At 39.1% G+C, this 26314-nt stretch overlaps 1 long non-coding RNA gene across 2 annotated transcripts in view; it reads right to left on the reverse strand.

Annotated features, from left to right (window-relative positions):
* LOC118553701 (uncharacterized) overlaps positions 1–26314 on the reverse strand; it is a 258776-nt gene that overhangs the window by 108101 nt on the left and 124361 nt on the right. The window contains exon 3 of one of the 2 annotated variants that reach the window (XR_013441111.1): positions 12353–12507. The exons of the other annotated variant lie outside the window; for it this stretch is intronic. This is a non-coding gene — a long non-coding RNA (uncharacterized LOC118553701). The remainder of the gene's footprint in view (positions 1–12352; positions 12508–26314) is intronic. 2 annotated transcript variants of the gene reach the window in all.

Below are 26314 nucleotides of genomic sequence, written 5' to 3' on the forward strand. Positions count from 1 at the left end.
TTATTTGTTTCAAAGGTACAGATCTGTGATTCAACAGTCTTGCATAATTCACAGTGCTCACCATAGCACATACCCTCCCCAATGTCTATCACCCAGCCACCCCATCCCTCCCACCCCCCACCACTCCAGCAACCCTCAGTTTGTTTCCTGAGATTAAGAATTCCTCATATCAGTGAGGTCATATGATACATGTCTTTCTCTGATTGACTTATTTTGCTCAGCATAACACCCTTCAGCTCCATCCACGTCGCTGCAAATGGCAAGATCTCATTCCTTTTGATGGCTGCATAATATTCCGTTGTATATATATACTACTTCTTCTTTATCCATTCATCTGACGATGGACATCTTGGCTCTTTCCACAGTTTGACTATTGTGGACAATGCTGCTATAAACATCAGGGTGCATGTACCCCTTCAGATCCCTACATTTGTATCCTTGGGGTAAATAGCCAGTACTGCAATTGCTGAATCGTATGGTAGCTCTATTTCAACTTTTTGAGGAACTTCCATACTGTTTTCCAGAGTGGTTGCACCAGCTTGCATTCCCACCAACAGTGTAGGAGGGTTCCCCTTTCTCTGCATCCCCACCAACATCTGTTGTTTCCTGACTTGTTAATTTTAGCCATTCTGACTGGTGTGAGGTGGTATCTCATTGATGTTTTGATTTGGGTTTCCCTGATGCCGAGCGATGTTGGGCACTTTTTCATGTGTCTGTTGGCCATTTGGATGTCTTCTTTGGAAAAATGTCTGTTCATGTCTTCTGCCCATTTCTTGATTGGATCATTTGTTCTTTGGGTGTTGAGTTTAAGAAGTTCTTTATAGAGTTTGGATATCAGCCCTTTATCTGATATGTCATTTGCAAATATCTTCTCCCATTCTGTCGGTTGTCTTTTGGTTTTGTTGACTGTTTCTTTTGCTGTGCAAAAGCTTTTTATCTTGATGAAGTCCCAATAGTTCATTTTTGCCCTTGCTTCCCTTGCCTTTGGCGATGTTTCTAGGAAGAAGTTGCTGCAGCTGAGGTCGAAGAGGTTGCTGCCTGTGTTCTCCTTTAGGATTTTGATGGACTCCTGTCTCACATTGAGGTCTTTCAACCATTTTGAGTCTATTTTTGTGTGTGGTGTAAGGAAATGGTCCAGTTTCATTCTTCTGCATGTGGCTATCCAATTTTCCCAACACCATTTGTTGAAGAGACTGTCTTTTTTCCACCGGACATTCTTTCCTGCTTTGTCGAAGATTAGTTGACCATAGAGTTGAGGGTCCATTTCTGGGCTCTCCATTCTGTTCCATTGATCTATGTGTCTGTTTTTGTGCCAGTACCATACTGTCTTGATGATGACAGCTCTGTAATAGAGCTGGAAGTCCGGAATTGTGATGCCGCCAGCTTTGCCCTTCTTTTTCAACATTCCTCTGGCTATTCGGGGTCTTTTCTGGTTCCATACAAATTTTAGGATTATTTGTTCCATTTCTTTGAAAAAAGTGGATGGTATTTTGATGGGGATTGCATTGAATGTGTAGATTGCTCTAGGTAGCATTGACATCTTCACAATACTTGTTCTTCCAATCCATGAGCATGGAACGTTTTTCCATTTCTTTGTGTCTTCCTCAATTTCTTTCATGAGTATTTTAGAGTTTTCTGAGTACAGATCCTTTGCCTCTTTGGTTAGATTTATTCCTAGGTATCTTATGGTTTTGGGTGCAATTGTAAATGGGATCGACTCCTTAATTTCTCTTTCTTCTGTCTTGTTGTTGGTGTATAGGAATGCCACTGATTTCTGTGCATTGATTTTATATCCTGCCACTTGACTGAATTCCTGTATGAGTTCTAGCAGTTTTGGGGTGGAGTCTTTTGGGTTTTCCACATAAAGTATCATATCATCTGCAAAGAGTGAGAGTTTGACTTCTTCTTTGCCAATTTGGATGCCTTTTATTTCTTTCTGTTGTCTGATTGCTGTGGCTAGGACTTTTAATACTATGTTGAATAGCAGTGGTGATAGTGGACATCCCTGCCGCGTTCCTGACCTTAGGGGGAAAGCTCTCAGTTTTTCCCCATTGAGAATGATATTCGCTGTGGGTTTTTCATAGATGGCTTTTATGATATTGAGGTAGGTACCCTCTATCCCTGTACTCTGAAGAGTTTTGATCAAGAAAGGATGCTGTACTTTGTCAAATGCTTTTTCTGCATCTATTGAGAGGATCATAAGATTCTTGTTCTTTATTTTGTTAATGTATTGTATCACATTGATTGATTTGCAGATGTTGAACCAACCTTGCAGCCCAGGGATAAACCCCACTTGGTCGTGGTGAATAATCCTTTTACTGTTGGATCCTATTGGCTAGTATTTTGGTGAGAATTTTTGCATCCATGTTCATCAAGGATATTGGTCTGTCATTCTTCTTTTTTGATGGGGTCTTTGTCTGGTTTGGGGATCAAGGTAATGGTGGCCTCATAAAACGAGTTTGGAAGTTTTCCTTCCATTTCTATTTTTTGGAACAGTTTCAGAAGAATAGGTATTAATTCTTCTTTAAATGTTTGGTAGAATTCCCCTGGGAAGCCATCTGGCCCTGGGCTTTCGTTTTTTGGGAGATTTTTGATGACTGCTTCAATTTCCTTGGTGGTTATAGGTCTGTTCAGGTTTTCTATTTCTTCCTGGTTCAGTTTTGGTAGTTGATACATCTCTAGGAATGCATCCATTTCTTCCAGGTTATCTAATTTGCTGGCATATAGTTGCTCATAATATGCTCTTATACTTGTTTGTATTTCTTTGGTGTTGGTTGTGATCTCTCCTCTTTCATTCATGATTTTGTTGATTTGGGTCATTTCTCTTTTCTTTTTGATAAGTCTGGCCAGGGGTTTATCAATCTTGTTAATTCTTTCAAAGAACCAGCTCCTAGTTTCGTTGATCTGTTCTACTGTTCTATTTCATTGATTTCTGCTCTGATCTTTATTATTTCTCTTCTCCTGCTGGGTTTAGGCTTTATTTGCTGTTTTTTCTCTAGCTCCTTTAGGTGTAGGGTTAGGTTGTGTACTTGAGACCTTTCTTGTTTCTTGAGAAAGGCTTGTACTGCTATATACTTTCCTCTTAGGACTGCCTTTGCTGCATCCCAAAGATTTTGAACAGTTGTGTTTTCATTTTCATTGGTTTCCATGAATTTTTTTAATTCTTCTTTAATTTCCTGGTTGACCCATCATTCTTTAGTAGGATGCTCTTTAGCCTCCATGTATTTGAGTTCTTTCCGACTTTCCTCTCGTGATTGAGTTCTAGTTTCAAAGCATTGTGGTCTGAAAATATGCAGGGAATGATCCCAGTCTTTTGGTACCGGTTGAGACCTGGTTTGTGACCTAGGATGTGATCTATTCTGGAGAATGTTCCATGGGCACTAGAGAAGAATGTGTATTCTGTTGCTTTGGGATGGAATGCTCTGAATATGTCTGTGAAGTCCATTTGGTCCAGTGTGTCATTTAAAGTCTTTATTTCCTTGTTGATCTTTTGCTTAGATGATCTGTCCATTTCCGTGAGGGGGGTGTTAAAGTCCCCCACTATTATTGTATTGTTGTTGATGTGTTTCTTTGCTTTTGTTATTAATTGCCTTATATAATTGCCTGCTCCCATGTTAGGGGCATAGATACTTACAATTGTTAGATCTTCTTGTTGGATAGACCCTTTAAGTAGGACATAGTGTCCTTCCTCATGTCTTATTACAGTCTTTGGTTTATAATCTAATTTGTCTCATATAAGGATTTGCCACCCCAGCTTTCTTTTGGTGTCCATTAGCATGATAAATGGTTTTCCAACCCCTCACTTTCAATCTGGTGGTGTCTTTGGGTCTAAAATGAGTCTCTTGGGGCGCCTGGGTGGCTCAGATGGTTAAGCATCTGCCTTCGGCTCAGGTCATGATCCCAGGGTCCTGGGATTGAGCCCCACATCGGGCTCCCTGCTCAGGGGGGAGCCTGCTTCTCCCCCTCCCTCTGCTTCTCCCCCTGCTCATGTTCTCTCTCTCTCTCTGTATCTCTATGTCTCAAATGAATAAAAAAAAAAAAAATCTTTAAAATGAGTCTCTTGCAGACAGCATATCAATGGGTCTTGTTTTTTAATCCAATCTGATAGCCTGTGTCTTTTGATTGGGGCATTTAGCCCATTTACATTCAGGGTAACTACTGAAAGATATGAATTTAGTGCCATTGTATTGCCTGTAAGGTGACTGTTACTGTATATTGTCTGTGTTCCTTTCTGGTCTATGTTACTTTTAGGCTCTCTCTTTGCTTAGAGGACCCCTTTCAGTATTTCCTGTAGGGCTGGTTTCATGTTTGCAAATTCCTTTAGTTTTTGTTTGTCCTGGAAGCTTTTTATCTCTCCTTCTATTTTCAATGACAGCCTAGCTGGATATAGTATTCTTGGCTGCATATTTTTCTCGTTTAGTGCTGTGAATATATCATGCCAGTCCTTTCCGGCCTGCCAGGTCTCTGTGGATAGGTCTGTTGCCAATCTAATGTTTCTACCATTGTAGGTTACATATCTCTTCTCCTGACCTGCTTTCAGGATTTTCTCTTTGTCTCTGAGACTCGTAAGTTTTACTATTAGCTGTCGGGGTGTTGACCTATTTTTATTGATTTTGAGAGGGGTTCTCTGTGCTTCCTGGATTTTGATGCCTGTTTCCTTCCCCAAATTAGGGAAGTTCTCTGCTATAATTTGCTCCAATATACCTTCTGCCCCCCTCTCTCTTTCTTCTTCTTCTGGGATCCCAATTATTCTAATGTTTTGTCTTATGGTATCGCTTATCTCTTGAATTCTGCCCTCGTGATCCAGTAGTTGTTTATCTCTCTTTTTCTCAGCTTCTTTATTTTCCATCATTGGTCTTCTATATCACTGATTCTCTCTTCTGCCTCATTTATCCTAGCAGTTAGTGCCCCCATATTTGATTGCACCTCATTAATAGCCTTTTTGATTTCGACTTGGTTAGATTTTAGTTCTTTTATTTCTCCAGAAAGGGTTTCTCTAATAACTTCCATGCTTTTTTCAAGCCCAGCTACTATCTTTAAAATCATGATTCTGAACTCTAGGTCCGACATCGTACTAATGTCCGTATTAAGTAGGTCCCTGGCAGTCGGTACTACCTCTTGTTCTTTTTGTTGAGGTGATTTTTCCCATCTTGTCATTTTGTCCAGAGGAGAATAGATGAATGAGAGAACAAAATGCTAACAGGGTAACAATGTCCCCAGAAAATATACTCTAAACAAATCAGAAAAGACCTGAAGCCGGGGAAAAAGAAAGGGAAGGAAAGAAAAAAGAAAAAGAAAAAAAAAGAAAAAGAAAAAGATAAAAACAAGCAAAAACAGAACAAAACAACAACAAAAAAAACCAGAATATGATCAAATATGATCAGGCTGGTGCATAGATCAGTGCCACACACTAGATTTTGGGTGTATTTTGGTCTGTTAGAGGAAAGTGCCTCCCAAAATTTTAAAGAAAGAAAAACTTATATATGTACAAAAATAAGGGTTAATACGATGAAGGGATGGAATATGTCTGTAAAGATGAAAATTATAAAAAATTTTATAAAAGGAATTGATAAGAAGTTGTTTGAAAAAAGAAAGAAGAGGATTTAAAAAAAAAGAAAAAAAAAGGGAGAGAATGTGATCAGGCAGGAGATTAGAACAAAGCCATACACTAGAGATTTAGGGTATATTTTGATCTGTTAGAAGAAACTTTATCTCAAAATTTTAAAGAGAGAACAACTTATATATATATGCCAAAAATAAGGGTAACTACTATGAAGGGATAGAATATGACTCTAAAAATGAAAAATAAAAATGTTTTTTAAAAAAGGGATTGATAAGATGTTGGTTGAAAAAGGAAAAAAGAAAAATTAAAAATAAAAGACAGTTAAAAAAATTAATTTTGAAAGACTAAAGAATCATGGTAAAAAAGCCATGGATTCTATGTGCATTATTCCCCTAGCGCTGGAGGTCTGCCGTTCTCATTGATCGGTAAACTTGGTCTTGGATGGCTGTTCTTGCTGATCTTCTGGGGGAGGGGCCTGTTGCCGTGGTTCCCAAATGTCTTTGCCGGAGGCGGAATTGCCCCGCCCTTGCCGGTCCGGGCTAAGTAATCTGCTCGGGTTTGCTCTCAAGAGCTTTTGTTCCCTGCAAGCTTTCCGTACAGCTTTGGAGGACGAGAGTGAACATGGCGGCCTCCCAATCTCCACCCTGGAGGAGCAGAGAACTCGGGCCCCCACTCCTCAGTGAGCCCCCAGAGAAAAGCAGTCAATCACTCCCGTCTCCCCAGTCTCCGGCTGCACTCCGTGCTCACCCGGCCTGTGACCGAGCATTTCTATCTCTGACACCTGACCCCATGTGGAGTCTCCAAACCCAGCTGATCCCTGCGGTGCGCTCCCGCGCCACTCCTCCCGGGGGAGGAAGGGGAGTCTCCCCGGATCTGCCGCTTGTTGGGTCCCTGCTGGAGGAGCAGTGGCCCGACTGTGCCGGGAATCACAGTTTATGACAACCCCGAGCTTATATATGTACAAAATAAGGGTTAATACGATGAAGGGATGGAATATGTCTGTAAAGATGAAAATTATAAGAGAGCCGCGCCTCGGCTCCGTCTCTGCAGCCGGCTTCCCCGCTCTGATACCTGGGAGCTCTGCCGCACTCAGGCACCCCGGGACTTTCTGTGGCGCCGATGGTCCTGAGACCACACTGTCCCACGAGGGTTCCACCCCTGCTTAGCCACTGGAGCGACGTCCCTCAGTGGAGCCAACTTCTAAAAGTTCTGATTTTGTGCTCCACGGCTCTATCACTTGCCAGAAGCGGCGACGGAGGCCCCCTCCCCCGCCGTCTATCCTCCCGAATATCGCCTCGGATTCACTTCTCTGCACGTCCTACCTTCCAGAAAGTGGTCGCTTTTCTGTTCAGGGAGTTGTTGCTATTCTTTTCTTCGATCTCCTGTTGAGTTCATAGGTGTTCAGAATGGTTTGATCCCTATCCAGCTGAGTTCCTGAGACCAGACGAAATCCAGGTCTCCTACTCCTCCGCCATCTTGCTCCGCCCCCCAAAATACCTTCTTTTAATGGGAGGTCTTCTGAGAAGAACTTCCCATACATTCTTGGGCTGTTAAACCACACCACAAAAGCTGGCCTGAAAGTGAGGGAGAAATGTTGACAGCCTAGTAGCAACTGCCATAACCCAGCTGAGCTATTGTTTGGACCTGCCCTCTCAATCCAGACCCGCAGACACAATTCCCAGGCTTCTGTCTTCATTCTCATTTTGTTGGCTTCTTTTCTCATTAATCTGAAATTGGAAACCTAATCCATGGCTATATCCCCAAACTCTCCTCTGGGCTGACTTCAAGTCTAAATGTCACACCCAGCCACCTCCTCACACCCAAGACTCTACTGAGTTGTCCATTTTGGCCTGACATTATAGACCTCTGATCTCCATTCATATTCAAGACTCACATCAATGAAAAGAATTATCATTTCTAGTACATTCCATCAGCAGCAATCTCTAAATCTACCCAAGCTATTAATGACAGCTGAGGCTCTCAAACTTGATCTTCAGATATAGTCTTCTTCCATGGTAAATACGAATATAGGGAAAAATAGAAAAATCAAAGACATTTCAACTCTCATTAATCATTTCTCTGCTTAATAACTTCTGGTGGTTCCTCATAAATGATAAGCAAATTGCTTGCTTTGCTAGTTAAATTGCTTAAGATCTTATTTCAAACAACCTCTCATCTCTAAACATCAGCATTTTATAACTATCCCTATGTGCCCTATACCTTGGATCCTAATTAAGCAGGACAACTAACACTATTCCCCCAACTTATCATGTATTTCAATACCTCATGCAATTAATTATTCTTTCTCTTTGATTGGTCTGGAACTTCTACCCATCTTTTTCCCAGTGATCTCTACTCATCCTCTATAGACCCAATGAATTGTCCCCTCTTCTAGAAAGCCTTCCCCAACCCATCCAGAAGGTAAAAACTGCTTGTATACCACTTACTACAGTGTGTTATTAGTGTTCTTATGATTTCTCAAGCCATTGTTACTCGAGGGAAAAATATCACAACTATAAGATATATCTGTGCTTGCCAAACTAGAAAGGACAAGTTAGAATATTGGCTTATAGCATAACATATAGAGTTGTCGAATCACTATGTCATGCACCAGAATCTAACGTAATGTGTGTCAACTATATTTCAACTTAAAGAAACATAATAAAATAATAAGAATATGGGCTTTTAAGCCTGCAAAGATCATTTGTGCTTCAGCTATGATGTGAGCTTTTCACTAGCCCTACTCTGAAAAATCAAGACCTCAGACAGGAGCAAAGACTTGCAGTACGGAAGAGGCATTATTGGAACTCTCTGGACTCCTCAAGAAAACAAGCCTTCTCTTGAAATCCCGGTACCTTACAGAATCCTATATCCAAAAGCCTTCGTCTACTTTCCATCAAGAAGACTGACTTTAGTAACAGCAGAGCCCATCTTCTATGAGATCAACATGCATGCTTCTACTCTGCTATTTTTGGAGAACCATCTCTCCATACTCTGAGGAGTTGTTCCCAGTGTTCTATAGAGTAATTCATTCATTCAGTAAATAGATCATTGATCAATGGCTAGGCATTGTTAAAAAGAAAACCATAGGCTCAAAATGGAGTCACTTACGCTTGGCCATGCCACGAAACCAGGCCTTCAAATACCTAATGTAATTGCACTTTCAGCCTCGCCCAGAAATGTAGTCTCAAGCAGTCAGTCAGGAATTTTCTGGTCAGCACCGATGAGGTCATCTGTCACATGGACCCTCTCCATCCCCCCAAAGGAAGGCAAACTCACCTGAAATAACTCTTTCTTCTGTTTATGACTTCCTTGTCCTGCCTTTAAAAACCTGTCCCTTTCTGTAGCCCTCTGGAGCTTCCCTCTACTTGCAAGACGAGATGCTGCCTGATTCATGAATCAATAAATAAACCCAATTAAATCTTTAAAATCTATTTGAGTGAATTTTTGTTATTTAACAGTTTTGGTGGCAGCGATGGGATCCCAGGTGAACCCCTGATGGCATTCGGGGATAATGAGAAACACAGGTGTGGTGCCCCATAAACCTTTTGAGTTCACTGTCTTTATCACCATTTCCCAGGGCCACTGGTGAGCTCGTCTCAGTTGAGCTCCTCTAGGGAGCTTTGCGATTTTTGCATTCGAGCTCCTGACCTAATTGGCTTTCTAGTCCAAGGTTAACACGTCAGTCTAGACTAACAGGAGGGTCTAACGGAGCACCAGTCCTTAGTCCTTGGTTCAGTCCTCAATTCCACACTGGAATCCCTTCCCCAGTTCCAGTCTGCAGTCTCCATAATAGAGTCTGCTGGTTTGGTCCACACTGGGAATTGCTGGTGGTGAGCACAGTCTTCTCTTGGCCAGTCCACAGTGACATCTTTTGGTTACTGCTGGCACGTGGAGGTGAATATTTTTTGACCTGTTTTCTGTAAATAAAGGCTATTGCCTGTGGGGATCTAGGAGGTGTAAAAAAGAAAACCATAGGCAAAAATTGGTGAGCACAGGTCACGCATTTAAGAGCTGTTAGAGTGCTTGCCATCTAACTCAAAGACTCCCATGTTCCAATAAGTTGGTCATTGAACAGGTTAGATTGATACTAGGTTACACCTGCCAACCTCAAGGAAAATTTTCAGTACACTGCGAAACATGCATAATCTCCAAGCCAGTGGCACATTCTTTCTAGGTATTAGTTTGGCTCTGAGCGACCCAAAGGCTGACTTAATAGGATCCTTAAATTCCAAAGAGTTGACTGTGCCACGTTCCAGTGCACCTGCTTCTTTTATGCTAAGAACTGTAGTCCCCAAAGTCACAGATATCTAGTAATATGGCAAAATCTTACTAAAAGCAACCTAGAATTACAGTGGCCATTATGTAAAATGTTACAATTAGATAATACCATTTAAGAAGTGCACCTGAAAGCAAGGGTTCCTAAATGAAACAGAATTAGATATTTGTTTTAATCAGCATGCAGAACTCTTCAAAGGTTTCACAATTCCAAGTAGTTTTCACTGAAAGATTTGTTGCAAAAGGCTAATGAAAAATTAAAGATGTAAGAGGCCTAAAACAAAAGACGAAGACTGACATGACCCCCTATTTCTTCTCTCTACCCTTCTTTGAGTAATCCTGTCTCAATTGTTTTCCCACTGTGAAAAAAAAAAGCTACACAACCATAAACAAAAGTCCATTAAGTTAATTGTTTTTCAGACACCCCGTATCTACCTTCAGAGAAGGGCCCTCCAATGGGCCCCTGCCAGAGTTGACGAAAGTGAGGAATTTTCTGGTAAAATGCTACATTATTACCTTAAATAGCCAATGGGAAACTGATTATCAGCGTCTGCAGAGGGGATCCTGGAAAAACTGGCAGAAGCCAGAGGAAGGTAAGAATTCTTTCTAGAATCAATTCTTCCAAATCTGTCTGTAGTGCCCAGTTGAGTGAGGAAAATAAAATTTCACATTGTCCCTTCCTTTCCCAATACAGACCCATTGGTTATTGATCCTTTCTCTCCTAGGGACAGCTACTGACTTCTTCCTTGTTCTCATTTTGCATCCTAAGAACTGGGCTTGGTCTTCTGCCTGCCAGGACATAGAGCTTGCTAGTTCTTTCTTTGGCTGTCTTTGGGGAGTGACTCTCGAACTTGGGAAGATAGTATCCTTTATACCCTCTTTGGGGAACCCTCTGACACCCAAGGGGGCTTAGGCAATACTGCCAGAAACATTCATTGTTTGTGCCGGCTGAAGATTGACAATATATTTAAGCAAATTTTTTGAAAAGTGTTCTATAGTCAAAAGGTTGGCCAAACTGATGTTCAGAGCCTGACAGGATTTTTTTTTAAAGGCCTCTCTCCTAAATTAAAATTAGAGCTATCTACCAGATAGAAAGAAGCAAACCGAGGATAAGGTTGTTGGATAGGTGGATTAACCTATGAGATCATTTAGATTACAACCCAAATCTTTGAAGAATTGAGAACAACTGTCCTTACCTTACAAATCTTCTGCAAAAGTAGAAATGTACCCCTAGAGGAAGTTCAAATTGTACCTATTCCTTTTCGCCAATCCCAAAACCTCCCCTCTTTATCTCAAAAGGTTTTTTTTTTTTAATAAATAGGATAATATCATTTTTTTTAAGATTTTATTTATCTATTTGAGAGAGAGAGAATGAGAGACAGATAGCAAGAGAGGGAAGAGGGTCAGAGGGAGAAGCAGACCCCCCGCTGAGCAGGGAGCCCGATGTGGGACTCGATCCCGGGACTCCAGGATCATGACCTGAGCCGAAGGCAGTCGCTTAACCAACTGAGCCACCCAGGCGCCCGATCTCAAAAGGTTTGTAACCTCTCTGGAAACTTATCTAGATCATCCCCAATTCCTAAGACTGAAGAAAAAAAAAAATAAACAAAAACAAGAAAAAAGAGGACTTTTAAAAAATACAAATGGCTATAAAATCACCCTTGCCCAAAATCTAGCCCATGGCTTCTATAAGGTTACTTGTTAAGCACAAATGTAAATCTTAAGTTTCTTCTCTACCAATATTAGTAGAAAAAACTTCAGCCATCTGAGCAGATAAGCTTAACTTATTCCAATCGCCAGAAAAACAGTTTGGATCCCACTGTTCTTTTATGAACTAGTGAGTTTTGCTTTATTATACTTCTTATGGCTAAAAATTTTAAAACAATAAGGTGTTTGCATTTGTCTGTATGTTCATGTGTGTCCCTATATATGCGTTGTAGATGTGTGGTATTTTCTACCTCTGGATGGTATCGCCAAAATTCATTTGCAAAAGAGCTCTATTTAATTGGCTTAAAAAAAATTCATTGCTTATACAAATTAGACTCTCAGAAATATAATAGAAACTTAGCCCAAATGTTTTCCAAGTTCATGTGATCTAGGATTAATATTTAATAAATAAAAGCTAATCGAAGTTTGTTGGTTTAACTAAAACAGGCATGTTTTAGTTTTCAGCCTTAAATATAATACTTTTGGTCTACCTAATTCACTATAAGTCAAATACGCTCATGTTCCATCACAGAATTTGTCAGCAAGAAAGGTAACTTCAAGATGGTGCTTAGCTGTTTAATGTCTTGTGATGTTTTAAGACTAATCTAAACATATTTAAACAAATGAATTAAACAGTGTAAGATAAAAGCTTATAAATTAATTTTTCAACAACATTTATCTCTACTTAGTTTTCCCAGATCATTTTGGTATCTTAAAACTTTAGAGTTTTGCTAAGTTAAATTAGATGATGGATAGTAATTAAATATCTAGATCATTTCCACATAAGACAAAATACTGGGTCACCTGGGTGGCTCAGTTGATTAAGCATCTGCCTTCAGCTCAGGTCATGATCCCAGGGTCCTGGTATTGAGTCCCATGTCTTGCTCTCTGCTCAGTGGGGAGCCTGCTTCTCCGTCTCCCTCTGCCTGCCGCTTCCCCTGTTTGTGCTCTCTCTCTCTCTCTGTCAAATAAATAAAATCTTTTTAAAAACAAGACAAAATACTAAAATTATTACTGAACAGTTTATGTACTTTGGCTTCTTATTACAGAGAAACTGGAAAATTGGAAAAAGCATATGCTTCTAGAAATTATGAAATGTATTAATGAATTTGCAAATCTAAAGAATGCTAATATAACAGTTCATACTTGCTTATACTTAGCTTTCATTAGAAATTAAGGTTTCTCAAACTGAGGGTTGCTGGAGTGGGGGGTGGGGTGGGAGGGATGGGGTGACTGGGTGATGGACACTGGGGAGGGTATGTGTTCTGGTAAGCCCTGTGAATTGTGCAGGACTGTTGAATCTCAGATCTGTACCTCTGAAACAAATAATGCAATATATGTTAAGAAAGAAAAAAAGAAGAAGAATGTAGCAGGAGGGGAAGAATGAAGGGGGGGAAATCGGAGGGGGAGAAGAACCATGAGAGACGATGGACTCTGAAAAACAAACTGAGGGTTCTAGAGGGGAGGGGGTTGGGAGGATGGGTTAGCCTGGTGATGGGTATTGAGGAGGGCACGTTCTGCATGGAGCACTGGGTGTTATGCACAAACAATGAATCATGGAACACTATATCTAAAACTAATGATGTAATGTATGGGGATTAACATAACAATAAAAAAATTAAAAAAAAAAAAAAAGAAATTAAGGTTTCTAAGGGTTAAGAAAAATTCTAATATATGTAATTAAAGCCACTAAGGTTTGTGGAAAAGGGATCTTTGGAAAGAACTTTTAATATGTAGTCAAGCTGGCTTTCATGCAAAGGCAGTGGCAATAGAATCTATAAAAATTGTGGCACACATGGATAAAGTCCATTCCGCTCCTCCAAAAAACAAAACAAAACAAAACAAAAAAACACTTCCTGGTGCCAGACTTTTGCCATCCTATTGTCCTTACAACATGGTAATAGTCTGCTCCTGAATCAGAGAAACTAAGATGGGTAAAGAAAGGTTGAAAATCAACAGCTGGGGCTATGGGAAACCCAAGATAGCTACTTGGTTCTTCCCGGATCCCTGGAAAATCCCATTTTTCAGCATTTGCATTCCTTCACCCACCACAGTACATTTCAGATGACTCAAATTATGAATAGACATTGGTGGGAAGACTTTTATAAAATTGCAAAAACAGTCTACCAGCAATGCCTGACCTGTCAGGTCCATAATCCTGGAACAAACATTTTTATCCCCACAGGCCCCAGACCTCCTCCCTCTGGACCCTTTAAAAATCTGCAGCTGGACTTCATTCTACTGCTAATGAGTACAGGTTATCAATATGTTCTAGTTATTGTACATATGGTTTCTAGATGGGTTGAAATTTTCCCTGCCCCAAGGCTGATGCCCTCACAGTGGCAAAGAAAATGTATTTCCCATTTAGGGGGTACCCTCCATGATCTTCAATGATCAAGGAACCCACTTCACTGGGCAAATAATATGATGCTCAAGCTTGTCATCAACAGGTTAAAGAAGCCTTTCCAGATCCCAATTCAAAGGATCTTGCTGGTCATAGTTTAGAGCCTGGTAACTGAGTTTTCCGGAAATACCATCAGAGGAAGACAGCCCTCAAGTTCCATCTGAAGGGACCTTACCAAGTGGTCCTGACCACTGACACTGCTGCAAAACTAGAAAGTACTGAGCTTTGGGTACCTATCACACAGCTAAAGACTCCACCTGACATTTGGTCTTATTTAGACACTGCAGAACTCTGAATCAAAGGACAGGGAAGAGAAGTAGTTGACATTGAGGTAGACTGCTTCCAGTCAAGATGAGGCATCAAGACTTCCTGCTTAAACAGAACATGAAACCCTTTCTCCTTTTTCCTTCCTTTACTCTGACATTGGCCTTGAAAGATAACACCCTCACTGTATCACGTAGGCCATTGCTAGGGGGTGTAACCTCTAGAATTTAGAACAACCTTTTATTTCAGGCTAGGAGAAAATCTAACTGAGCCCCTCACTTTTCACAAGCAAAATAAAACATCTCATTGGCTGACTCCCCTGAATTTACATCATCAAGTTAGAAAGGACCTACTAGGAGGATTTCATGATTCAGATTCACTTCTTTTACCTTGTTAGTGATAAATGTAAATGAGGCTATGATCAGGAATTTCTCCTTAATTCTTGAAATTATTGAAAAATCCACTGCTAAAGCAGTAGCTATGCAGCAAAGATCCTTAGACTCTCTGGCCAAAGTTCTTGATAATAGAATAGCCCTTGATTATCTTCTAGCTGAGCAAGGCAGGCGTCTATGCTGCGGCCAACACCATCTAGCTACACCTGGATTAATACCTCCAGGGAAGTTAAAACTCAATTACATAAAATAACGAGTAAGCCACTTGGCTTAAAAAAAGGTGAGTCCTTTAACAAGATCTTTCTTTGACTTATTTGATTTTGATTGGCTTGGGTCTTGGGGACCATCACTACAAAGTGCATTACGAACACTGAGAATTGTTCTGTTTATAGTGATCATAAAAATCTCCCTGGTGTGCTATATTCTCTCAAAGGCTTTAAGTACATGTTTGCAGCCACCATCCAAGTAAATGATCTCTGTAAGCCTGCACATCAGAAAAGGAACAAAGAGAATGACCAAATTAAAAAACATAAACCTGAAGCCATGACCTGTGAATATCACAGAGTTTAAGCAAAACATCATGACTATGGACATCACACGAAGGGAATAACAAAAACTGCAAGAACTTCAGAGCGGTAGCAAAGAGTGGCACCAATCCTTCAATTTTTATCACATCTCTCAATAAGCTGAGAGTCTGATCAAAGCGGGGGGGGGGGGGCCGTTTTGTTAAAAAGAAAACCACACACCCAAAATGGAGTCACTTAGGATCAGCCACATCACCAAACTGGGGTTTATATACCTAATATAATTGCACTTTTGCCTCCCCCAGAAATGTAGTCTTAACCAGACAGTCAGGAATTTTCTGGTCTGCACCAATGAGGTCAGCTGTCACATGGGCTCCCTCTGTCCCCCAAAGAAAGGTCTATTCACCTGAAATAATCTTTTTTTCTGTTCATGACTTTCTTATCCTGCCTTTAAAAAAATCTTCCCTTTTTGGAGCCCTTTGGCGCTCCATTTTACTTGCTAGATGGGATGCTGATTTGTGAATCAATAAAGCCAATTTGAGCTTAAAATTTACTTGACTACATTTTTGTTACTTAACAGCATTAAATAAGACAGATTCGCTCTTTGCCATCATGGAGTTTTCATTTTATGCAGAAGGAAAATGTTAACCAACCAATTCTTTTTAAATTTCCATTATCAGAAGTGCAGCAAAAAGAGAAGTACAGGCAGCTGTGGCACCAACTGATCCAGTTTGAAGAGCAGAGGAAGCTTCCCTGGGTAAGTTCATATTTATTTAGTATTTGAATATTTTTACTTAAGCTGAACCCTAGATGTTGACCTCTATCTTCATGCTTGATTCTTCTGAGTTTTACCTAAGAAGGCACAGAGGAAAATCATTCACACTCTCATTTGTAAAGATCAGGCAGAACTTGAGGTTTGCTTTTCTTATTTTCTCACCTCCTGGTCCATTATAAATGGTGTCCTTCCTCTTTCAAATTCTGCTATATTTTTGTTACGGTAATTCCATACTAATAAACAAGTAAATTAGAAAAATCAATTAACTATGAAGCATTGTTATAAGGGAAGAAAGCACCAAGAAAGAGCAGATATATTGATGTTTACTCTCTGTATTTTGTACTTGTTCAGCTAGTAGTTTTAGGAAGAAAGATTTCATTCTACCAACATGATGAAATAGTCAGGATTAGGGTCATGTAAAATCTGTTCTTTTTCTTGAGTTTAGGGGGTATCCAATACAACATTATTTTTATAAAAAATGGGTAGGTCATAATGTCAGAGTTTTCTGTATCCCAAATCATGCAGCCTAGAAAAAAAAGTTGTGGCAAGTGAGAAAGCGATTGGTTGGGGTAGAAGAAACATTCCCTCTAGCATAGCTAAAATATTTAAACCATACAAAAGCTTGACTTCTTGAAAGTCCACCATATGAAAGCCAACACTCATTTTAGGGCAAACAATGGCTTCCCCCATCCTATGTCCTGGCAAGCTTTTCACATTCCAATTAACTTTGTTGGGGATAAAAAGAATTCTGGCCAAATTTACCCTCTGAGTATGAGAGGGTAGGAACATCTGCCTCTGATTATAAGGATGTGAAATGTCTGTCCAGTTCCTCAAATCTTTTATTTTGCTTTGATCTTTTTCAATGAATTTGTTAGGAAGATATTTTTTTTCTTAGTTTAAGTTGGTCAGATAAAAATATTTCTTAAAAATAAAAAGCTTTTTGGCTGTGTGGCCATAGCTGTTAGCTTATACCTAGTTGTGATGATGGCATATTTTATCCCTTAAACAGGTTCTTAAGGAAATTATCAGGTTGCTCAGTAAAAGATGGCTTCTCTTTGTATCAGTCCTGATTAAGTTTATACACACATATACATGTTTATGTATGGTATGTGTACACATATGTGATATATATATATATGTGTGTGTGTGTGTATATATATTTAAAAGTCTACTCAGTTCCCTTAATACATTCTTTATTCTCAAATTGGAATAACCCTGAGCCAAAGAGAAGTAGACACACCATTAATAAAAAATTAGTGGATTATCTGCTTTAAAGGCACGTTCTATGCCCCTAAGGCATTCTGGAAAACTGCTCTTGTGTAGTCTGTGAAATCTACCCTGCCTTATTTAAGGCCAGCAAATGACTAACTTGAAGTTTGATCTTTGAGTTAGTCACATGGCTTCCAAGGAAGTATGACTTGAAAGCTCTTTATATAAATACAGAGGTAAGCCTGTGTCTTTTCCATCTAAAACTGGACTTCATTCCATTGGGAAGGAAAATCACGACCGTGATCATGATTCAGAGCTTCTACTTCAGTTACCAGCACCCCTTGCTGTTTTTTCAGGGCTCTAGCATTTTCAAATGGACACTGCTCCACCCTATCTTAATTTCTTTCCCAGCTCTAAAAAAGAACCTACTTTATTTATATATTTAATCTGTTCTGATTTTTTATCCCCATTGGGAACCTGAATGTCCTACATAAGTTCTGCAAACATGATTACTCGTACCCCAGGGTGTTAATGACTTCATTCTGGGGATAACTAAACATAAGGAACAAAGGACTAAAAAGTTTGTTTTGTGTATGCCATCATCACAACTAGGTATAAAAATCTGTATGTCATTCGGAACATATTCTTGAAGAAGGAAGGGTTAAAAATCAGACATTGTATTAGTTAACTATTGCTGGATAAGATAACACTCCAAACCTCAGTAGATTGAAACAACACGGATTTATTTTTTTCATAATTCTGAGTGTTGGCTTGGTGGTTCTCCTGCTTTCACCTGTGGCTGCTTTCAACTAACAGGATGGCTGGGGCATGACTAGAGGTTAGACCATGAGTCCTCACAACATGGTGATCTCAGGGTTCCACTAGGGCCAGCCCTAATGCATAAGCATATATTAAGCCTCTACTTATGTCACATTTGTGGATGTCCAATTAGATAAAGCAAGGCACATGTTTAAGCCCAGAGTCAATGTGGAAGGGACTATGAAGCCATGGCTACTGAGGGGCGACATTCATTGAGGCCATTATTATAACAACCTACCACAAATGGTAGTAACATGAGAGCACATTTGATATTCTCACTGAGACAGAACCCTAAGGAATAATGACTTGTATTCTAGATTTAGCACAGTTGCATACCTGGAGAGAACCATAAACTAATCTGTGGGTTGTCAATATAAGAACCAGGATTACTGATTAAAGGATTATTGATGTAATACTCACTAGATAAAAGGACATGGATTTTCAGATTGAAAGTTTACATCAAGTAAAATGTAGGAACAATAGGGATAAATTCACATCTAGATACATTATAAGGAAACCATGTATATCAAGGCAATTACATCAAAGATAAATACAAAAATCACTTAAAAAAAGGGAAAGGAAAAAAGAGATAAACTATGAATGGACAACATTCAGAAAGACAAAACAAATCTTATCAGTAACACTAGATTGTATAACACAGTGGAGTAGTATCTTCCAGGTACTGAGATTAAATGACTTACAATACAATTCTATACTTAATTCAACATTCAAGAATAAGGGCAAATTTTTAAAATTTTAGACCAGAAACAAGTTTAAGAGTATTTGCTACTTTCAAATGGTAGCTAAAACTCAATATAATAGTAAGAATGATATGGGATTGGGTGTTGTGTGAATAGTTAAAGCATACTGAGATCCCTATCATGCATTGAAGTAAGTATAGGTATTTTGAATAACTTTGAATTTTGTTTAAAAAATGTATACTTAAATAACTAGCATAAACTTAATAGGTGTCTACTACATGAAAAGAGATATAATCTATAGCTTCCAAATCAGCAAAGGAAATAAAGGTAAATTTTCTAAAAGTTTTTAATGAAACAAAATGCAGAAAAGAGGAAAAATAAACAAAATGTACGGAAAATAAAATCAAAGTAAGATGTTATAATCAGTAAACATAATAAATGCAAATGTGTCCAACTAATATATTAAAAGAAGACATTATTAAATTGATTTTATAGAAATCCAGCAAGTCTATTTTAAGAAACATACCTAAAACAAAGAAGACAGAACTTAACAATAAAGGGACAAAAATATGTTACAAGCAAATGAAGATGCAAACTTAACTTAGCAATATTTAATAAGTTACATTAGAATTTAGAGTAAAAATTAATAGAAAAATTCATATAGATGCAATAATCAATAATTAAATGTGAATAAAGACAAATATAAGAAAAGAACTTCAGGAAAAATGGACAAATCCACAATCAATAAAAAATTGTAACATACCTCTATTAGAAATATGCAGAAGTAAAGCAAAAAAAAAAAAAAGCAGATAAAAATTAACAACTATATGGAAGAGTTAGGTGACATAATTAATAATCTTGATCAACAGAACTCCTGGATCCAATAAATAGAGAGTACACATTTATTTTAAGCATAAAAGGGACAGCTAAACGATTTGACCACAAATTAAATGACAAGGCAATCTCAATAAACATTAAAGAATCTATAGCATATATTTCATCTTCTCTGGGCAATCATATAAGAAATCAACCTTAAAAATGTATTCTTAAACTCCTGGCCAGACTTATCAAAAAGAAAAGAGAAATGACCCAAATCAACAAAATCATGAATGAAAGAGGAGAGATCACAACCAACACCAAAGAAATACAAACAAGTATAAGAGCATATTATGAGCAACTATATGCCAGCAAATTAGATAACCTGGAAGAAATGGATGCATTCCTAGAGATGTATCAACTACCAAAACTGAACCAGGAAGAAATAGAAAACCTGAACAGACCTATAACCACTAAGGAAATTGAAGCAGTCATCAAAAATCTCCCAACAAACGAAAGCCCAGGGCCAGATGGCTTCCCAGGGGAATTCTACCAAACATTTAAAGAAGAATTAATACCTATTCTTCTGAAACGGTTCCAAAAAATAGAAATGGAAGGAAAACTTCCAAACTCATTTTATGAGGCCACCATTACCTTGATCCCCAAACCAGACAAAGACCCCATCAAAAAGGAGAATGACAGACCAATATCCTTGATGAACATGGATGCAAAAATTCTCACCAAAATACTAGCCAATAGGATCCAACAGTAAAAGGATTATTCACCACGACCAAGTGGGATTTATCCCTGGGCTGCAAGGTTGGTTCAACATCTGCAAATCAATCAACGTGATACAATACATTAACAAAAGAAAGAACAAGAATCATATGATCCTCTCAATAGATGCAGAAAAAAGCATTTGACAAAGTACAGCATCCTTTCTTGATCAAAACTCTTCAGAGTATAGGGATAGAGGGTACCTACCTCAATATCATAAAAGCCATCTATGAAAAACCCACAGCGAATATCATTCTCAATGGGGAAAAACTGAGAGCTTTCCCCCTAAGGTCAGGAACGCGGCAGGGATGTCCACTATCACCACTGCTATACAACATAGTATTAAAAGTCCTAGCCACAGCAATCAGACAACAGAAAGAAATAAAAGGCATCCAAATTGGCAAAGAAGAAGTCAAACTCTCACTCTTTGCAGATGATATGATACTTTATGTGGAAAACCCAAAAGACTCCACCCCAAAACTGCTAGAACTCATACAGGAATTCAGTCAAGTGGCAGGATATAAAATCAATGCACAGAAATCAGTGGCATTCCTATACACCAACAACAAGACAGAAGAAAGAGAAATTAAGGAGTCGATCCCATTTACAATTGCACCCAAAACCATAAGATACCTAGGAATAAATCTAACCAAAGAGGCAAAGGATCTGTACTCAGAAAACTCTAAAATACTCATGAAAGAAATTGAGGAAGACACAAAGAAATGGAAAAACGTTCCATGCTCATGGATTGGAAGAACAAGTATTGTGAAGATGTCAATGCTACCTAGAGCAATCTACACATTCAATGCAATCCCCATCAAAATACCATCCACTTTTTTCAAAGAAATGGAACAAATAATCCTAAAATTTGTATGGAACCAGAAAAGACCCCGAATAGCCAGAGGAATGTTGAAAAAGAAGGGCAAAGCTGGCGGCATCACAATTCCGGACTTCCAGCTCTATTACAGAGCTGTCATCATCAAGACAGTATGGTACTGGCACAAAAACAGACACATAGATCAATGGAACAGAATGGAGAGCCCAGAAATGGACCCTCAACTCTATGGTCAACTAATCTTCGACAAAGCAGGAAAGAATGTCCGGTGGAAAAAAGACAGTCTCTTCAACAAATGGTGTTGGGAAAATTGGATAGCCACATGCAGAAGAATGAAACTGGACCATTTCCTTACACCACACACAAAAATAGACTCAAAATGGTTGAAAGACCTCAATGTGAGACAGGAGTCCATCAAAATCCTAAAGGAGAACACAGGCAGCAACCTCTTCGACCTCAGCTGCAGCAACTTCTTCCTAGAAACATCGCCAAAGGCAAGGGAAGCAAGGGCAAAAATGAACTATTGGGACTTCATCAAGATAAAAAGCTTTTGCACAGCAAAAGAAACAGTCAACAAAACCAAAAGACAACCGACAGAATGGGAGAAGATATTTGCAAATGACATATCAGATAAAGGGCTGATATCCAAACTCTATAAAGAACTTCTTAAACTCAACACCCAAAGAACAAATGATCCAATCAGAAATGGGCAGAAGACATGAACAGACATTTTTCCAAAGAAGACATCCAAATGGCCAACAGACACATGAAAAAGTGCCCAACATTGCTCGGCATCAGGGAAATCCAAATCAAAACCTTGATGAGATATCACCTCACACCAGTCAGAATGGCTAAAATTAACAAGTCAGGAAACGACAGATGTTGGCGGGGATGCAGAGCAAGGGGAACCCTCCTACACTGTTGGTGGGAATGCAAGCTGGTGCAGCCACTCTGGAAAACAGTATGGAGGTTCCTCAAAAAGTTGAAAATAGAGCTACCATACGATCCAGCAATTGCACTACTGGGTATTTATGCCAAAGATACAAATGTAGGGATCCAAAGGGGTACATGCACCCTGATGTTTATAGCAGCATTGTCCACAATAGCCAAACTGTGGAAAGAGCCAAGATGTCCATCGACAGATGAATGGATAAAGAAGAAGTGGTATATATATACAATGGAATATTATGCAGCCATCAAAAGGAATGCGATCTTGCCATTTGCAACGACGTGGATGGAACCAGAGGGTGTTATGCTGAGCAAAATAAGTCAATCAGAGAAAGACATGTATCATATGACCTCACTGATATGAGGAATTCTTAATCTCAGGAAACAAACTGAGGGTTGCTGGAGTGGTGGGGGGTGGGAGGGATGGGGTGGCTGGGTGATAGACATTGGGGAGGGTATGTGCTATGGTGAGCACTGTGAATCGTGCAAGACTGTTGAATCACAGATCTGTACCTCTGAAACAAATAATACAATATATGTTAAAAAAAAAAAAGAAGAAGAAGAAGATAGCAGGAGGGGAAGGATGAAGGGGGGGAAATCGGAGGGGGAGAGGAACCATGAGAGCCGATGGACTCTGAAAAACAAACTGAGGGTTCTAGAGGGGAGGGGGGTGGGAGGATGGGTTAGCCTGGTGATGGGTATTAAAGAGGGCACGTTCTGCATGGAGCACTTGGTGTTATGCACAAACAATGAATCGTGGAACACTACATCAAAAACTAATGATGTAATGTATGGTGATTAACATAACAATAAAAAATTTTTAAAAATGTATTCTTAAACCATATAGAAATTAAAAAACATACTCTCTAGTTAATGGTTTGAAGTGGAATTCACACATGAATATTATAAAATGTATAGAATTGAGCAACACTTGGTGTATAATATATCAAACTTGTGAGACGTACCTAAGTGATTTTCAAGGAACATTTATAGACATCAATAATTTTATTAACAAATTATAAAGATTAAGCATAAAGGAGCTAAAAATTTGACCCATAATGCTGGACAATACATAATAGAAAATACCAAAATTAAATAGGATACAGGAAATAGTAAATAGAAAATGGTGAAATGGGGCTTCTCTGATAACTAAGGGTGGCCATATAAATTATGGCCACCAGAGTATCATAAATGTATGTCCTTATAAAATGTAGGCCTCTCTTCCTCCTCCTCATAGTCCTTCCAACTGGCTGGAATGCATATGAAAAATCTGGAGTTAAAGAGGCTACCTCTGGGGGCACCAGAGTTAACCAGTTGGTTAAGCCTCCGACTCTTGGTTTCCTTGGTTCAGGTCGTGATCTCAGGGTCGTGAGATCGAGCCCCATCTCGGGCATTGCACCAAGCTCAGAGTCTGCTTGAGATTCTCTCTCCTTCTCCCTCTGACCCTCCCACTTGTGCTCATGCTTTCTCTCATTCTCTCTCTCAAATTAAATAAATAAAATCTTAAAAAAAAAAAAAAAAAGGCTATCTCTGACCAGCCACCTACTTGGACTCACATAAGAAAGAAACATCGCCCTTGTATTTCTTATAGAAAGAAATAAAGATCCACAGAGAAATCTAACCCTAAAAATAAAGTGATGATTTATCTCAGAATGTAATGCACTCCTTAAAGAGTAATTAACTTACGATATCCCTAATAAGTGATGAAAATTAATTCAATACTCATTCATGTAGAAAAACAAAACTTAGCAAATAGGAATAGAAGAGAAACATGCTGAACCAGATAAAGGATTCTTATCAAAATCCAGCAAATATACGGGGAGACCTTCCACTATCTCTTGTATTCAATAAAACATTAGATACGACAGCCAATTCAATAACAGAAGACAATTAAATAAAATGGCTTACACCATAAAGATAAAAACAAAACAAACTTTATTTGTAAATGGTATGGCTGTCTACATAAAAAATCTGAGAAAATCTATACATTATTAGACTTGAAAAGGAGTCTCTAAGGCTGTGAGAGAGTCTGAGAGTTTTCTGGGACAAACCATGGCAACTTTTCCTACAGAGGGAACCTCTTGGTATTTTGTACTGTTAACTATAAGTGAATTTTTAAATGGATAAGGAAACTTGGCCACTTTGCAAATCAAACTAACCAATCATATTTACATTGATATTTGTTATATGACAAGTGTCTTTGTCAGTCCATGCTGTGCTGAAAAAATACCACAGACTAGGTGCTTAAACAAGAGAAATAAATTCTCTCATAGTTCTGGAGGCTGGGAAGTACAAGATCAAGGTCTATCAGAGTTTGCTCTCCCGTGAGGGCTCTCTTTATGGCTTATAGATGGATCCCTTCTCCCTGTGTCCTCAAATGTCAGGGAAAGAGAGAGAGCACAAGCTCTCTGGTGTCTCTTCTTTTAAGGGCACTAATTTCATTATGAAAGCCCCATTCTCATGACCTCATCTAAACCTAATTATCTCCCAAAGGCCCCGCCTCCAAGTATCATCACATCGGGGGTTAGGGTTCCAACATATGGATTGTGGGGTGGGAGGCCCACACAATTCAGACCATAGCAACAAATCTTCCCATTTGCATATTATGAAAGTTTTCTTAATATGATACAGGAAGTAAGAGAGAAAAAGGGTTATCTCACCTGTGATAAAGGTGTGCGTGTTTGCTTTTTTCCAGTTTCACTATTTCCTATACAAAATAATTCCTCCTTGAATAATTTCATCTACAATGGGCAAAATCGGACTAGGTGTGAAAAGAAATTCATATTTTTTAAAAAGGCTTGAGGGAAACGTGGCAGGAATCTCCTAGAGAAAAAAAAGATACCCTACAGAGATGTCTACAAAAGCCAGGCATATGTTTTTGCAGTCTTGTGCCCTGTGGATATTTGGAAAAGAGGAAAGGTACTTTCACCTCCCCAGACAGGCATTTATGGAGCACCTCAAGCCCTGCATCGTTTGGATGTTGATGAGACTCACTGCCAGCAGCAGGCGCCTAAACAGGATGGCCAGAAATCCCAAGAAAATAATCAAGATAGAAAAATATACCATCATCAGCTTCTGAATAAGAAACTGGCTCACATTCACACACCAAGCCATAGACTAAATAGAAATTTCCCGTCCTAAAAATGAAATGTGTGCAGAATTCTTGGCAGTGATATCCAGGACGACATACAGCTAATATCATCATTATTTGCAAACATACTCTGAGTTTTCTTTGTAGGAACAAGCCTCCTTCATTAACATATTACTGCGGGGTGAATGGGAACATCTCCTAAGGAGAAATGTGACGCCTGACAGCAAATTTGCATAGCACTGATACTAGAAAAACCACCTATTTAGCTCAGTCACAAACTTCTCATTTTGCTAAAAGAATCAGGGATTTCCCAACTCAGTTGCTTTTTATGTTAGCTGGAGATATCCCAAAACATTCTTAGCAGGGGGAGGTCTAAAGATGCAGGAAAGATCTTGTTTAGGGAAACTGTGTACATGTGTTTCTGTATGTTTCTTTACTTTGCGTTTCTGTGTGTACACAGAAGAATAAAATACGGTATTCTTCATTTATAAATTAACCCTACCGACTCTCTTATTTTCTAGCAGTGATGGTCTATTTATAATCTCAAATTGTCTTATGAAAAGGGGAGGAAAAAAAAAGACCACGGAAACCCAACATTCACAAACAAAAACATCTGCAATTGTCCTACCCAGTAACTGGACCCAGAAAGTCCGGGTAAGTTTCAAATGCCATGTCTACACAAGTCAGTATTGTGTTAAATTAAACTGCTTCAAAGTCGAGGGTGCAACGTAGTAGCAATGTGTGCATCTAGACTCAGGTTTCAGTTCTGCCAGTGACCAGGATAAAGTAACTCATGCCCTTTCTGCTCGGTTTCTAGATCTGTAAGATGACAAGGAGAATGACAGAAAAGTGAAAAGAAGCTGCAGAATGTGAAGTCGGAAAAACTGGGTTGAAGTTCAAAATGATTCAACTCTCTTGAGGCAGAACACCTTCAGGGTGAGTATGTACTGAACAATTCCCAGGGCTTCAGCCCTGAGCTAAAGCTGACATGAAGATGGGGTGTGGAGAACGAGGCTCCAAAGCTCTGCTCCAAAAAAACACATCATATATCCTTCTTCCGTGAGGTAAGTCTCTTACACCAGACAACATTTAGCAGAGTGCCTCATATTACACATTACTACATTTTTAATTTAGGCATTTTACAATCAATATGTTGGCCCTACTTTTCGGAGAAATCATGCTTCGAGGGAATCTGGTACTCTGAAAGTGTG

Source organism: Halichoerus grypus, chromosome 9, assembly GCF_964656455.1.
Source record: "Halichoerus grypus chromosome 9, mHalGry1.hap1.1, whole genome shotgun sequence".
NCBI lineage: Eukaryota > Metazoa > Chordata > Mammalia > Carnivora > Phocidae > Halichoerus > Halichoerus grypus.